This window comes from Mixophyes fleayi, chromosome 5, assembly GCF_038048845.1.
Source record: "Mixophyes fleayi isolate aMixFle1 chromosome 5, aMixFle1.hap1, whole genome shotgun sequence".
In the NCBI taxonomy this organism is placed as follows: Eukaryota; Metazoa; Chordata; class Amphibia; order Anura; family Limnodynastidae; genus Mixophyes; species Mixophyes fleayi.
In genome coordinates this window covers 213,951,501-213,968,027 of record NC_134406.1, presented here as the reverse complement: position 1 = coordinate 213,968,027, position 16,527 = coordinate 213,951,501, and positions in this window count along the sequence as shown.

The window sequence follows — 16,527 nt, the reverse complement described above, 5'->3', positions numbered from 1 at the left end:
ACATGCTTGAACTTGTTTGATTTTAGATGGCTACATTGTTTAGTATTTTTAACAAATTTCAATGCAAACAGCTGAAACTCTAGGACAGTAAAAATTATATTCTAAAATAAAGCTAATTTAAGCTCAATGGGTAACCTTTTATAGTTTATTTTAATGTCTTTTGTCTTATCTGTATGCTGTGAGCCAAATTGAACTAGCCCAAAAATTACAAGTGCTTTTTTACCCTTTTGAGTCAGACTTACGTCTGACCCTAACATGGCCCCGATTATTTGTAAGCTAAACATAACTAAGTACGCATAAATATAACAGAAACAACCTCTTATACATCACTCCATCAATTAACAAATAAACGTTATAGTTATTGAAGGAGAGCATACACAATATAGCAGAGTGATACCAACATTTGTTTTTAAATGCCTATTGTACCAGTAATATATACAGAGCAATCACCGATGTCAGTATGAACACACATTAAAGTTCTGAGCAGCTAGGTATTGCCAGCAATCCATAAATGATGTTTGACATCCACTAACCATAATAATTTAATTGACACCATGCATCTACATATACAAAAGGAAGTTTCACATGCAGTGTCTGAACAGCTCCTTTTGTGCCTGCTGCTAGTTAACTTCAAATAAATCTGCCTGCATTCTATAACCTAGCTCTGCTCTCTATTGTCCTCCCAACCATCATACATCCAAATATGCACATTGGTTGCGAAGCTAACCTTTCTTCACATAGGGCCAAAGTGATAAAAATGCCCATCCAAGATGACTGCCAAATAATTCATCTAGTTTGAACCACTCTATAAAATAATATAAACATAACTCCATTTGCTGCAAAAATAATTCAAATATTAGTGGATTTAACTTCACCTACAACTATTCCATGCCTGCGTATTTCCAAGATATATATATTGAGTGTGAATTATTGAGTGTATTGTCTATGAAACTAAATTATCTTTGGAACCGCCCACTACACCAAGTTTTTTCCCTGTTTCCAGCAAATAACTGTCACCTCTTATTGGTCTAATACTCATTATTCAAATAGTTTGTTTGTACAGCCCAGCTGTACATACTTGCAAAACAAAATTTCCAGCTTCTCTGATTCTTTGAATTGCTTCAGGAAAGTTTCTCCATTCGGCATCTAGTGTTTCTTTATTTCTGGGGGCTTGCCAGTAACATGGTTTGATATTCCACAAGTAGTCTAAGGGGCAGATTTTCCTTCCCCAGCCCTGCCGTTTTCAGGCATTGCCATAGATTGCATCTTTAATTAGGGTGACCATGACTGATAATTATTTAACAGTGCTATAAAAGCACCTGTGTCCCGTAGCAGCACCACCCATGTGAGCCAATACTCCCCAGCCTTGTGTATATATCTGCAAGCTAGTTCACTTAATGCCCTAGAGCAGTGGTTCCCAAACGGTGCACCTAGGCTCCCTGGGGTGCCTTGGAGATCTCACAGGGGTGCCTCGGCCAGGGCCAGTGGTAAGCAAGGCAGGGGACTATTTGGTAAGTATTTTGGCTTAGGGGTGCCTTGACAAACTTTTGGAGACCCTACGGGTGCCTTGAACTGAAAAAGTTTGGAATCCACTGCCCTAGTGTATAATCTTGCACAGTCCTAGTCTCTCCTAGGGGCCAGTCAACAGGAAAGACCAAAATGTCAGGGTGGCCCCCTGTAGCTTAGGACAGCTTGACCATGTTAGTTCAAATTTGGGTGCATAGTGGGCCCTTAAGTGAAGGAGCTAGCACTGTTCACTTTCAGGTGATCCCACTAACATTTATTAAAATTACTACAAGTGCTACTCATCATCAGCTATTTATACAGCGCCACTAATAATCCTCACTAATCCTCTCTTCCCTTTGGTTTGTCTTTTCCACCTTAATGATTTTTTCACGTTCACAGACTGGTGATTTTTCTGTAACAATATTAAAATAAAAAGGCGCATGAATCAAACGCCAACCAATTCGAGCAGCTCTATTGGTGGATGCAGCAACAGCTGGAGGTGCAGAAGGTAGCAGTCAGGTGGCACAGTGGTGAGTATTGCCATCTCACAGCACTGGGGTTAGGGGTTTGATTGCAACCAGGGCCCTATATGCGTGGAATATGCATGTTCTCCCTGTGTTTGAGTGGATTACCTTCCACAGGCCAAAGACATATTGGTAGGTTAGTTGGCTTCTGACAAAATAAAACCGTGTGTGTGTGGTAGGGAATATAGATTGTAAACCTCTCTGCAGCAGGGACTGATGTGAATGATTATCTATTCTCTGCAAAGTGCTGCAGAATATATAGGCAGTGTATAAATAACTGGTAGTAATAAATGTTGTAGGAAAGGTAAATTTAAGTTTTCACGTAATGGATATTTTTAAAACAACTTTGAGGTGCAGGTGTTAGATAAACAATATGGTTTAGTACATTCCAGACTATGGGTGCACTGTGGGAAATGGATTGAAAATGGGAGTTGTGATAGGGTAGATGTAAGTCATTGGCAGATTGGATATATACAGACATTTGAGCAGAGAAGTAGGAAGCTCTACAGATGTCTATGTAGATAAATCCTAAAGAAAAAAAGATTTATCTTCTGATAGCAGTATTATGCTGAATGCAGATGAAAATCATAACAAACTGAAGAAGGGAAACTTGGATCCTTGTTCAGTGCTAAAACATAGATGTAGAATAATTGGCTGCTAAACATCTTAGTTATTAAAATGCAGATGTCAAGAAACAGGTGTTTCTGTACAATAAAGAAAACAACAAAATAGTAGTGAAACGTAAAAATCCAAAACATTTGGGCATTATGGATTTATATGCAAGTTTATACATCTTGTATGATTGTTCCTTCTCTGAACTCCTGTGGGCACTATAATCCCCTTAGTTTTGTTTTACATTTCTCTCACCTAGGAAAGCAGAGCAGACATTTTATAGTCAGTGGAGACTTATAAACTTGACTATAAATGTATATAAATGTCAATGTTCAATATATATTTATTTATATAAAACATAGCTGTGTATACTGTTTTGAATTTTTATTATATGACTTATCAGAAAGCCAACAGATACATGTGCAATTGTGAAAATATTTGTAAAATATATATTTTTAATATTTTATATTTTGTAACTACTGCACTAAATCGTAGTATGCACATGATTACCGTTGCAAAAAGCACCAAAGCACGCCAAGTCACCAACATATAAATTCATCAGATTACATAGAGGATTGATTTATGCTGAATTACAACTTACAACTGTTATATCAGAGGTAAGTGTACTGTAAACCAGCACTGCATAAGCAGTTTAAAGCTTAGTTTCTGAAACTTATGGGGCTGATGCAGAGTGGGACGTACGCGAGTATGCATATACTATATAGTGTGAAACCACTCTGTGCATGCTCAGAAAGTGGGCACATGCATATGCACACATGCAGATTTGGGTGACTCTGCCCCTTACAGGCACATTCTAATCAGTGGCGCACGCAGGGGGGGTTTTTGAGTCTCTAGAACCCCCCCCCTGCGCTAACTAAGTGGCCACTGTCCTATACAGCAGCTGCGGCGCTGTCAAAGAAGCGTCCGCGGCGGTGCTGTAATGTATACAGCACCGCCGCAGACGCTTCTTAGACAGCGCCACGGCTGCTGTATAGGACAGCGCTGGCGAAACGGAGCTGCTGCGCATGCGGGGTTTTGTTTTTTTTGGGTCGGCGGGGAGAAACCTCCCCCCGACAATTCTCTGTGCGCCCCTGCTAATGTAGGCTGAATACAGTCTCTCTCCCAGACTTCAAATTTTTAAATGCCTCTGAAAACCCATCAATTTATTAGAGCCTACTCTACTCATACCAATACTACTCACACTGGTATACCCTTAAAACTGTGCCAATCTCCACTCTGAGCAACAGTCACTGCTCTTGTCTGAACTGTGTCATTAGACTATAAACTTTCTCTTGGGCAGGGCTTGTCCCAAAAGGCTGGATTCTGGGAGTGTAGAAACAGAATAGGTGGAGCCACTAGATGTGGCACTGTGTTCCTTTGGGCACTGGAAACTACACTTCCCAGCATTGCTGAATAGAAGAGAAACAGTATGTGACATCAGAGCCTAGCAATTGCAGAGAGGCTTGCACCAGAGATGGAGAAGTTTGGGATTGCAGTCAGAGAGAAGCGAGGTGCCTCACAACCTGCTGGTGAGCACAGAATTGCTGGGTGAGTGTGTAATGTGGGAAGGGTGTTGCAGTTACAGGAAAGGTCAGAGTAGTACTTGCTAATGTAATAACACCAAGGATACTGACCTGAGGCAGGTTTGACCTTCCGTCTGCTGGGAGCTCCTCTTCCCTGGTCACTCAACTCTTGGGATACTCTCTCCCTATACAGGTGAGCAGGTTTGGGGGTTACAAAGTTGTAAGACATTTTAATAAACTTACCAAGTGGCTTCAAAAGACGTCAGCAGTCATTTATATATGAGCTAGTAGACCTTGCCAGGATTTGCAACCCTGAAGAGAGAACACAAGGCGCTGCATCTGAGAGTAGGCGAGACTAACCTCACTGTGAAATTTACCACCCTTACCTCTTCCAGATACAAATGCCTTGCTGAATGCAAATAAAAATGAAGTTAGGGCAAATCAGAAGGCAGCATTGTATGCTGTCAATTTACAGCACAGCGGGTGAATTGACATGCTCACAGTACTCCAAGAGCTAAATGTATCAAGCTGAGAGCTTCCGGCGGGTTTGAAAAGTGGAGATGTTGCCTATAGCAACCAATCAGATTGTAGTTATCATTTATTTAGTACATGCTACAAAATGACAGCTAGATTCTGATTGGTTGCTATAGGCAACATCTCCACTTTTCAAACCCGCCGGAAAACTCAGCTTGATACATTTACCCCCAAGAACCAAGCCAAGATCAGGTTTAGGAAAATATTGCTAAACATTAGTGTTTGCCAACATTACTCTGCTACTTTTGGTGTGATAAGGATAAGTGTATCTTCAGATGAACCACATTAAAACTGAACATGTCAGTTTCCTATTTAGATGGTGCCTACGGAGTGATGGAGAATTAAATTAATTATTATCAGGTAGATGGTAACTATGGGGTAATTGGTAACTATGGGGCTTAGTAGTGAATACTTTGAATTTGTAGGACATTGGCAACTTACAGAGTCCGGCTGCAGGTTTGGTTTTGTATTACAGCTGATTAGCTCTTCGCTCTTAAGTTCAATCATTCCTGTTACTTTACAAGCCTGCTGCATTGTTCACTACTTACAGAACTTTTATATCTTGGTCATCACACAGAGACTGGCAGAGGTTGTAGAATTAAATTCCATCTTATTATTTCTTTAGTTACACAAATGTATAATTTCCAATTTCTGATTTTATTATCTTTTTAAACATGTGTACCAGAGCAGGTTATTGCACTGACATGCCCAAAAATGGATTATACGCCAGTGAACGCAGAAACATCCGATTCATCTTCAAGCGCAAACCATACTTCCAACAGCCTATGATTTCATGGGGAGAGGAAGGGTCATATGCACGTAGTCAGTATACAGAAAGAGCGTGCCAAGGTGAAGCACACGCAGCCGCGCTGGATTCAATCTTTGGGGATCTCAAAGGTACGTGTTTCAATTGTATAATTTGCACCAGCTACAGGTCACATGTAACTGCTGAGTGATAGTGTTGATGGTTGCGTATGCATGCTAGACCTTTTTTTTGCAATCAAAAGCAACTGTGAAAATGCATTTGCGCCTGGGCAAAACCATGGTGTATTGGTGGAGGTGGTAAATTTAAAATGTGGGGAAGGATTTATAGTTGGAATAGGGCATGTCCTTGATCAATTTTAAATTTCAGTGTAAATATAAAACTATCAAGTATTGGTGTGCTGCATAACAAAACAGTCAGTATTTAACTTGTGCAAAATAATAAACTAATTTGCACTATTTGCATTGTAACATGGTTTGTCCCGGAGACTATTTACTCCTTTTTTTGCCTTACTTTTCTTAATGACTCAGGCCCTATATGTTCGTTTTACGTGCCTTAATGAATCTGCTGCCATAAATATAAGAAATTTTGGTCTAGGTATTGCTAAACTTCATTCCTTTTGCACATGTGGGTGACTTTAATTTGGACAAGTTGTTTTATCTGTATTAATCTTTTTTTTTATGCATAACTGTACCACCTCTTGTGTAAGACAAGTAGCATTTAGTGGTGTGTACAGGGCTGCCAAGAGGAATTCAGGGCCCCGGTACAACAACTTATATTTGAGCATGGCATTCATGATATTCATACGATTGGGGGCGTGGCTATGCACCATTGGTTAGTGGCTAGCAGTTGAAAAGCATATGTCCCAGCACTCCTGACTTTCAGGACATCTAGCACCATAGTGTAGTATATAAAGAATGCAGTGTGTACATAAAGAGTTCACAGTCTTGGCCTGCCCCTGACATTGAGCAAAATTGGGATTGTTCCACTAGAATCACAACATTTCACAGACTGTCCTGCTCTCTCCTACCTGTTCTTGTCACTTTCACCACCTGTGACTGCTGGTTTCTTTAGTTGCGGCTTGTCTGGATCCTGGAATGTTGGGGGTCCTCTTTGGAATAAAAAATGGGTACATTTAGAAAATTCAAACCAGCACCGGCGTTAAATCAATAGCACCCATGAGTAATAAGTAAGCCTTCCTCTCAAATAATAGTATTCCCATTTAATAAATAAACCTATTTCTCTCCCTGCAAACAGACCCATCAATAAATTAATAGAATTTACATTTCATAGATATACCTTTTCCCCACAACCATCACTGTCATTAAATAATTCTTAGTCACATTTAATAAAGAGACCTCATTCTCCCCAAACTCAACCCACATTCAATAGCCCCCAAACCACCCCATCTTAAATTAAAAGTCCCCACTACTAAATTGCCCCACCATCACCCCACAAACAAAATAGCACCCATTAATTAGAAACCATATACCTCACACACACTACATTGCCACAAACCTCTGTGCCATCACACACACTACATTGCCACAAGACCCCTGTGTCATCACACACACACTGCCACAAGCTCCCTGTGCCATCACAAACACACTGCCACAAGCCCCCTGTGCCATCACACACACACACACACACACACACACACACACACACACACACACACACACACACTACCACTACCACAAGCCCCTGTGCTATCACACACACACATTACCACAAGCCCCCTGTGCCATCACACACACATTACCACAAGCCCCCTCTGCCATCACACACACACTACTGTGCCCCTTCATCATTACCACGATGTGCCTCCTTATAATCACACTGTGCCCCTTCATCACAGCCATGCTGTTCCCTCTTATGATCACCCTCCATTCTGCTATTCCCCATTCACCTGGTCCCAACTTCATCACTCTGTTCCATGCTGCCCCCCTCTTCATCACACTGTGCCATGCTGTTCCCCCCTCTCCTTCATCACTGTGCCATCCTGCCCCCCTTTCCTTCATCACTGTGCCATGCTACTCCCCCCTCTCCTTCATCACTGTACCATGCTGCTCCCCTCTCTCCTTCATCACTGAGCCATGCTGCCCCCCTCTCCTTCATCACTGTGCCATGCTGCTCAACCCCACCTTTCCTTCATTATTCAGTGCCATGCTGCCCCCCCCCCCCCCCAAGTCTCCTTCATCATTCGGTGCCTTTTTCTCTCCCCCCCTTCTTCATCACTCTGCCCCTTTCTGTTTTTCTCCCTTTGCCTCCATTCCTTTACTTACCTTTGTATCGGCTTCTTTCATCTCTGTTCTTTTCTTCTCTTCTGTCTTGGTCCTCTCTGCCCCGCTCCTCACTGAATGTCGGGCATGACGTGATGACGTCACGCCCGACATTCAGTGCGAACGGAGCAGAGAGGATGGAAGAGGGAGGCCGGTGCCGCAATCATGTCATGTGAGTATTTTTTTTTTGGGGGGGGGGGGTTAAATACCCTGCTCCCCCCATCCCCACCCCCCCTCTAAAAAGTAATAAAATAATAAAAAAGATAAAATCTAAAACAAGTTAAAAAAAGAAAAGAATAAAAAGGTCGGCACTGAGGGCCTGGGCTAGGCCCCTGGTAAATAGTACCCGCCCCCCCCTCCCGGCGGCCCTGGGTGTGTATATGTTATTGCTACATAATCTGTTTTTTTCTCTTTTATGAATACAGACAAAAATAAAAATATCACCTTTCTCTTTATCTTCTACAATTATTCTACATACAATATCATTTAGTGGACAAATATTATTTTCATGCAGTTGATGTACTTAAAATGTTCTGGGATAAGACTTACTGCCTTTAGTAATTAATATATCAACTCCAATACATTCTTATTTAATCACAGTGGTTGCTCTTTATCCATAGAAATGTTGTATCCATACAATATGTACTTTGAAATGTTTTTTTAAATGTCTCATTTGGTCTCTGGGCTTCTGTTTAAGAATGTAATTTCCCAGTCTACAAGCTTCAATGCTACTCTGGGCAGATTAAACTTTACCCATCTCAAATTATAATTGTTGTAGCTCCCTTTCAAAATGTTTTATTGAAATTCAATTTAAATATTACCATGTTGTGATTCCTAAATACCCCTTCGCCTCTACATTAGCCATTATATTGGGCAGTGCGGTGGCTAAGTAGTTAGCATTTCTGCCTTACAGCACTGGGGTCATGAGTTCAATTCCCGACCATGGCTTTATCTGTGTGGAGTTTGCATATTCTCCCCCTGTTTGGTTGGGTTTCCTCCCACACTCCAAAAACATAATGGTAGGTTTATTGGCTGCTAACAAAATTGACTATAGTCTGTCTGTGTGTATTAGGGAATTTAGACTGTAAGCTCCAATGGGGCAGGGACTGATGTGAGTGCGTTCTCTATACAGTGCTACGGAATTAGTGGCGCTATATAAATAAATGTAATGATTATATGTGTTCTATTCATGCAAAGTCCAGTAGAGCTCTCTCTATAGATGGTTATTCTACCATTTGCAAAAGGTTTCTTTTAAAATCGATTATAATAATAAATAAAAAAAACGCCTATCTGGCACATTTAGCCTACTAAGTATTGAAGTAAGTGCACATGACTTTGGAATTACAAAATAGCAGCTGCTGAAATTATTTAAAGGTCATTATATACTTTTTTTTTCTCTATTCCACCCGACTATAATCACCTCACTCATTTACTGACAATGCAAGGAAACCCCCTAAACATTGCAAATATACTTAATACAAAACCAAATAATGTAATTGCATTAAATGATAAACTTGCTAGAACAAATGTATTTTTCATACAGTTGCCAGAAAAATGAAAAACCTTGCACAGTTCAGAAACCTTGCATAGTTTTTTACATGTAAGATGTAGTCTGAATTAGAAGCCAATGATCTTTTGTTTATTCATTGCTATTTGTCAGAGTAAGAGAGAGCACGTGTTTAAGATGCAAATATATTAATCAACCATCTGACTCTATCATTGCATCGGCAGGAATGCAGCAAGTATATGAACAAGCTTATGCAGTGTGTATATTTAATAAATGTGGATATTAATGGCTGACCTAGCAACACAAGTATTTCCAAATTAATTATCAAACACAAAACTATCCAAATCCTGGCAAGCTAATTTTGTGCTACTAAAGATAAATAAAATCAAGCTCTGCTAGTTCCAAATTTGTGACTATTATTCACTTGTTCTAATTCTGAGAGACTCAGTATGCAAGACAGGCAGGCAATCTGTCTGCAGCCTCCAAAAAAAAGCTGTTTTCATAGTACTTTGTAATAGCTAGATTTATGCTAATTTGCATCAAAAGTTTTTGTTTAGTATTATTTTATTTTGTACATTAAGATGGGGGAGTGTTGATTGGAGTTTAGCAATCATGAAACTAAGTAGTGACTTGTAAGTGGTATTGGTATACCTAGAACATATTGCATTGTCCTGTGGGAGGATGCCGTAATCTTGAGAGGAGAGGAAGCATGGCGTTTGTTTTTCACAGGGGTTTTACTCAATGGTTAAGTGCAAACACCTGCTGAAGTACTGCTAATTAGTAGGTAATTAGTAGTTAATGTTCTCAGAATTTTAAAAGAAAGCTTACATAAGTAATTACTTACTATTTCTAATAATATACCACCTTCCCTGAGATTTTGTATCCCTTAGAACATTTGCCAAGTTGCTGTTTCCTCAGTGTACCAAATTGTTTATTAATTACTCACGTATATTACTGAGAAAAGAATAGGAAACATGTCAGAAGACAAGGAGATACACAGAACACATATTGTTCATATTTTGCAGCTCAGAAATGAATAAAAACAACTGGATAATTTTGAGGACTTACAATTAATCATTATTTCCAAATAAAATAATTAAATGTACAACTAATTTGTGTTGTTAATTTGCATGAATTTCTTAATATATAGAGGCCCTAATATTTAGATGCTAAAGTATGCATAAATTAATTTATTGATATGCTCTTTTGTTTCATAACTTAAGCTGATTTGAATATCACCTTTGTTACATCTTTATACAGATGTAGAAAATAATGTTCATGCAATACAAAGTAGCTATATACAAAGAAATAGTTGTCCAGGATGAACTGTGAAATAGCTTGGAAGTTTTATGCAAGGCAATAGAGGACATTCACAAAGACTGGAGCACATATTAAAGTACCCACCCACATAACTATCCTATGGGGTAGATTCAGTTAGCCGCATTGTTCTTTAGAACAGTGTGGTCCGCACACTATTACCGTTACTATGGTAACAGCTGCGCATTATTACAGTTACTACGGTAATTTCTCCGCTGATTTGTGCTCGTAGCTCTGTGAGCCACGAATAAATATCCCGACAAATTACCGTATTAAAGGAAATAATGCATGGGTCGCGTTGTTTTAAAGAACAACGTAGCTAATTGAATCTACCCCTATAAATTTTAATTGTGAAAACCTTTTCACAAATTATGTTTTCAATGAACGATTCGTACACACACAAAGCATTCTAGAATTTATAAGCTTGATTTATTAAGCAAATGTGCAGAAGATAAACTGTTTAAATATGGTCTTCAATCAGCAAACACGCATATCTATGCATTCCAATACACTCATAGCGATACATTACATAGAGATATGTTATGATACACACATAGGAATGTTACATTTCAAACTGATACTGCACCTTGGGGCACATGAAATAAAATTTCTCTCTACAGTTCACAAATACCCCACAGGTAGAGGTGCATTATTTATTGACCGAGTCCAAATATAGTGGGTGAATAATTAAATACAACCAACGTAATTTATGAACCACAAAATATGCAGACAAGCTGAGCATTTCTCGTTGTACAAATGCACCAAATTGTCTGCTTCTCACTGAATAACCAGCACATTCCAGTTTCATAGAAGAAAACCTCTGTGTGATTTTTTTTTTTTTTTAAATCAGGTACACTTTTTATTAGGTTGTATGCAAAAACAAAAAGGAACGAAGACAAACAAGAAAAATAGAGCATAAGGATATCACAATGACCACCACAACTTAAGCAATAGCCCATACAAACATGAAATAAACAAATCAATATGGAAATAAATCATAGGCAAGGGGCTAGCAAATGCGACAGTGATTTGGCTGAGCAATGCAAAGAATCTCACCACATTCAAGTAATGTGTATATATATCAGAGTAAGCACTTAAGATCTGTATAGTTAATTTTCTACTTAGATGTGATGAATAGGAAGCCATAAAGGACAGTACTGTGCACAGAATGGGTCAGCCTGGACACCACCCTTTCTGCGGTAGTATTTGTACTAATCAGCGGACACCAGAACCGCTAGACATGCTCTGTATCTAGAACGGAACCATTTGGATCAGATTTTGCAATATTTAGCCTTCGCTTTCTACAAGTATACATATATCGTCCATGTTGTACAATGGCATTGACGAGTGCTCTCCACTTATGAAAGTCTGGTTGGTCAGGGGCAAGTCAACCCTGAGAAATCACAGCCTTGAACAGGGTCATTAAATTAAAAATATAAATAGAGGTAAATTTGTCAGTAACATCTTCCAGGGAGACACCGTATAAACACCATTTGGGACCCAGAGGGGGTGCAGCAGGAACAGTATTAAGAACACAGTCCCAAACCACCAACAAGAATTTGTGAACCACTGGACAATCCCACAGTAGATGCCAGAAACCACTACCAGGTGTATTGCAAGCACGAGAATTTACCCCTCCAGCCCATACGGAAAAAAATTATCGGGGTGTGGTAGACCCTATGGAGGATAAACAAGCAAATTTGTTGCTGGCGGAGGCAAGAAGGGACACAGCAGAGACTTTTAAGCATTTGGAGTCAGTCTTCATCAGTAAGTGGCCCCAAATTTACCTCCCATCTGAACCTAAGCATATTTAAGTTATCCGGGGCTAGTGAGAAAATAAGGTCAGAGTTTAGAATGGAAATATTGTTCCGAGTATCCACCGGGGGCAGTAGGGGTTTTTAATGGGGAGGGTTGGCTCAAAGGAGGTGAGGAGGAAAACTGGGAGTCAAGGGCATGTCATAATTGGAGGTAGCAGTAAAAGTTAGGAATCCTGCGTTCCTGGGACAAATTGCAAATTAAAACAATCGTTCTCGTACAATTGCCCTAGAGTAGTAATCCCATATCTTCACCAAACTCAGAGAAAGAGGAAATATACCACAGCGGAGTAGAAGAATCATGCCCCTGGCCCCCCAGTATATGATGGGTAAGATGCCAAATCTCAAACGCCTGACTAAAAATTGGGGCAACCTAACCAGAATATTTACCCACACACAATACCTGCAATGGGGCAGAGGCATTGACATAGAGGGCCTCACTTGCTCAGCAATGAAACCAGTTACAGCTACCACCAAACTCAGGGTCCCCAATTGACTAAATAAATGTGTAAGATGGCCCGTATAATAGTATAATTTAAGGTTTGGGAGGGTCAAACTCCCAGTAGCCTTGGACCTGCAAAGTATAGATAAGAGTAGTCTAGCCCTCCTATCTCCCCACATAAATGAGGAAATGAGCTGAATAATCATCTTGAACAGATTTATCCTGCCGGTCATGGATAAGGGAAGTTTTTTCCAGGTATAGGATTTTAATTTAAATTAATCCGTAATACGATCAGTGTTTAGGGAGACAAATTCTGTGGAAGAATGGGATATCCACAGCCCAAGATATTTGAAGAAAACGGTCCATTTCAAGGAGTGAAGTGTAGAAGTGTCAGGCAGTATAACACCACGTAGAGGAATGATATAAGACTTATCCCAGTTAACCAGTAGACGTGAAAACTGTTATCTGTGTGAAGAAGGTGGTCTAGAGAGCTACCAGGGTCAGACAAAAAAGAGAAGCATGTCGTCAGCGTAAAGAGCTATAGACCCATGTACCCAGAGGGAAACCAACAATGTGATTAAATGCCCCAATGACTCTATAGCTAAAGCAAATAATGCAGGGAATAAGGGACATCCCTGACTAGTACACCGTTGACCACCCCCTCCTCCTCCACACCGTCCAGTCCTTTGGCCTCTCTGGCCCTGTCCTGTCCTGGTTCACCTCTTACCTTGCTGACCGTTCCTTCTCCGTCACCACCTCTGGGTCTCTCTCCCCCCGTCCACCCTTCCAGTTGGGGTCCCTCAGGGCTCTGTTTTAGGACCCTTACTCTTCTCTTTATACACCCCTTCCCTGGGTGAACTCATCAGCTCCTACGGCCTCAATTACCACCTCTACGCTGACGACACTCAACTTTACCTCTCCTCTCCTGATCTCTCTCCCTCCCTCCTCTCTAGGGTGTCCGCCTGCCTCTCTGCCATCTCCTCCTGGATATCCTCTGGATTCCTCAAACTTAACCTCGCCAAAACTAAACTCATAGTCTTTCCTCCCTCTCACACCTCGTCCCCTTCTGACCTCTCTATCACTGTCGACAACACCTCTATCTCCCTTGTCACCTTTATCTCCCCTGTCCCCCAACTTCGCTGCCTCGGTGTCATCCTCGACTCCTCTCTCTCCTTTGGCCCCCACATACTCTCTCTTGCTAAATCCTGCCGCTTCCAGCTGCGTAAATTCGCTCGCATCCGGCCCTTCCTCACCCAAGATGCCACCAAATTTCTTATCCATTCTCTGATCATCTCCCGCTTGGACTACTGCAACCTCCTCCTTACTGGCCTCCCCCACTCCCTTCTCGCTCCCCTTCGATCTGTACTTAATGCAGCCGCTAGGCTCATCTTCCTTTCTCGCCGCTCCTCTTCTGTCTCCCCCCTCTACCAATCCCTTCACTGGCTCCCCTTCCCCTACAGAATCCTGTTCAAGCTCCTCACACTTACATACAAGGCCCTCGCCAACTCCACTGCACCCTACATCTCCACCCTCCTCTCTATTCATGCTCCATCCCGCCCTCTCCGTTCTGCCAATGACCGTCGCCTCTCTTCCCCCCTGATCACCTCCTCCCACGCGCGTATCCAAGACTTTGCCTGCGCTGCCCCCCTCCACTGGAACAAGCTCCCTCCCTCCATCAGAACTTCCCCTAATATGTCCAGTTTCAAACGGGCTTTAAAAACCCACCTTTTTCTTAAAGCCTTCCAGTCTCCCACTTAATTTCCTACCTTTTCTTCTGCCTCTTTCCCCTTCCCTTATCCTTATCCTTATCCTCCATCCCTCCATCTCCCCCCCCGTGTCTCTCTGTCTGTCTACCCCACCCCTTAGATTGTACGCTCCTTTGAGCAGGGTATTCTCTCCTCCTGTCTTCACCACTGTTAACTCTGCTCTCCAGCTACTTGGCCCTCCTCCTTGAGGACCCTCTTTCCCCCGTCTCCTCTCACTCCCTCCTCTCCCCTTGGGGGTCTCCCTGTCATCCGTGCCTTCCCTCTTGGACTCCATCGTTGGCGGACCTTCCCCTCTCCCCTCTCCCGCCCTCTCTAGCTGTGCTTTGAGCTCACTGAGTTACTGTGCTTATTGTTTACTGTACTGTGCTGTCTCACCTCGTATTGTAATTTTGTTTGTCCCTGTATGGCGCTACGGACACCTAGTGGCGCCCTATAAATAAAAGTTAATAATAATAATAATAATAATAGTACCTTTACCCGGCCCAAACGGGGGGTGGGGGGTTGTATAGCCGTTAACAAAAACTCTCCTGCGGTGTATAGTAACTGAACCTATTTGATAAACCTGCCCCCAATCCCAATGGGTACAAAACCTCTCATAAGTACGCCCACTCCACCGAGTCAAAGGCCTTAGCAGCATCAGAAGATACCACCACCGCCACCTTCTCAGCTTCATAGGTAACTGTATGAGGGTGTAAAGGTGATGAATATTGGATGTAGTAAATTTTCAAGACATGAACCTTAATTGATCAAGGTGAACTATCTCGAAGAAGACAGAATTCAGTCTAATAGAAAGAATCTTGGCCCTGATTTTTACATCAGTGCACAAGAGGGAGATAGATCGGTAGGATTTTGGATAGAGGGGATATTTCCCAGGCTTGTGTAGGAAAATTATCAGTGCCTCTGACATAGAAGGTGGCAAACTGCCCAACTTCAATAGATGTTGTTCTGTAGGAAGGTCACCCCCCCCCCTGAGCCTTATTATTGGGAAACGAAGTGATGGCCATATCTATCTCTTTGACAGTGAGGGGCACATTCAAAAGGGCCACCAAATCCTGGGAAAGTCTAGGTAATTTAATGGAACTAAGGTACATAGAGAGTTGACTGGGAGGGGTTACTGTACCCTAGAAGCATAGAGATACCTATAGTATTGGACAAATGTTTGGGCAATCTCACTCCCCCTTAAAAATTGTATGTGCTGGTCATTAGAAATGGCCAGGTTGTTTGGCTAGCCAATTAATTCCTAGCTAAACAAGCTAAATAACTTCCTCACATATCAGCCTGAAAATAATATCAATGCTGGGAAAAAATGAGACGGCATTTGGACTTGTCAAACAGATGGTCCTATCTGAAGAGCATTGTTGAAGTCTCCCAGGAACACCACCAGGGTAGCCGGAGAGAGTGCCTAAAAAGTAGTGGTCTTTTTCAAAACATCATTATTATATGGTGGCGGGCATAAACTGCCAAATTGACAAGGGGGGGAAAATTTACAAGTGCCCTAAGAAACACATACCAAACAGGTCATCCTGAACATGTTCTAAAGTGAAATTTAGGAACTTTTTAACTAAGACAGAACCCCCTTCTGGAATTGGGAGATTGGTACGGCCAACCCATAAAATGTCAGATCTCTGAATTTGTGATTAAAAAAAAGGAAATGTTGAAGAATGTATTAAAATTTTGGCTGAATAATCATCTTGAACAGATTTATCCTGCCGGTCATGGATAAGGGAAGTTTTTTCCAGGTATAAGAATGGGATATCCACAGCCCAAAATATTTGAAGCAAACGGTCCATTTCAAGGAGTGAAGTGTAGAAGTGTCAGGGAGTATAACACCATGTAGAGGAAAGATATAGGACTTATCCCAGTTAACCAGTAGACGTGAAAACTGTTATCTGTGTGAAGAAGGTGGTCTAGAGAGCTAACAGGGTCAGACAAAAAAG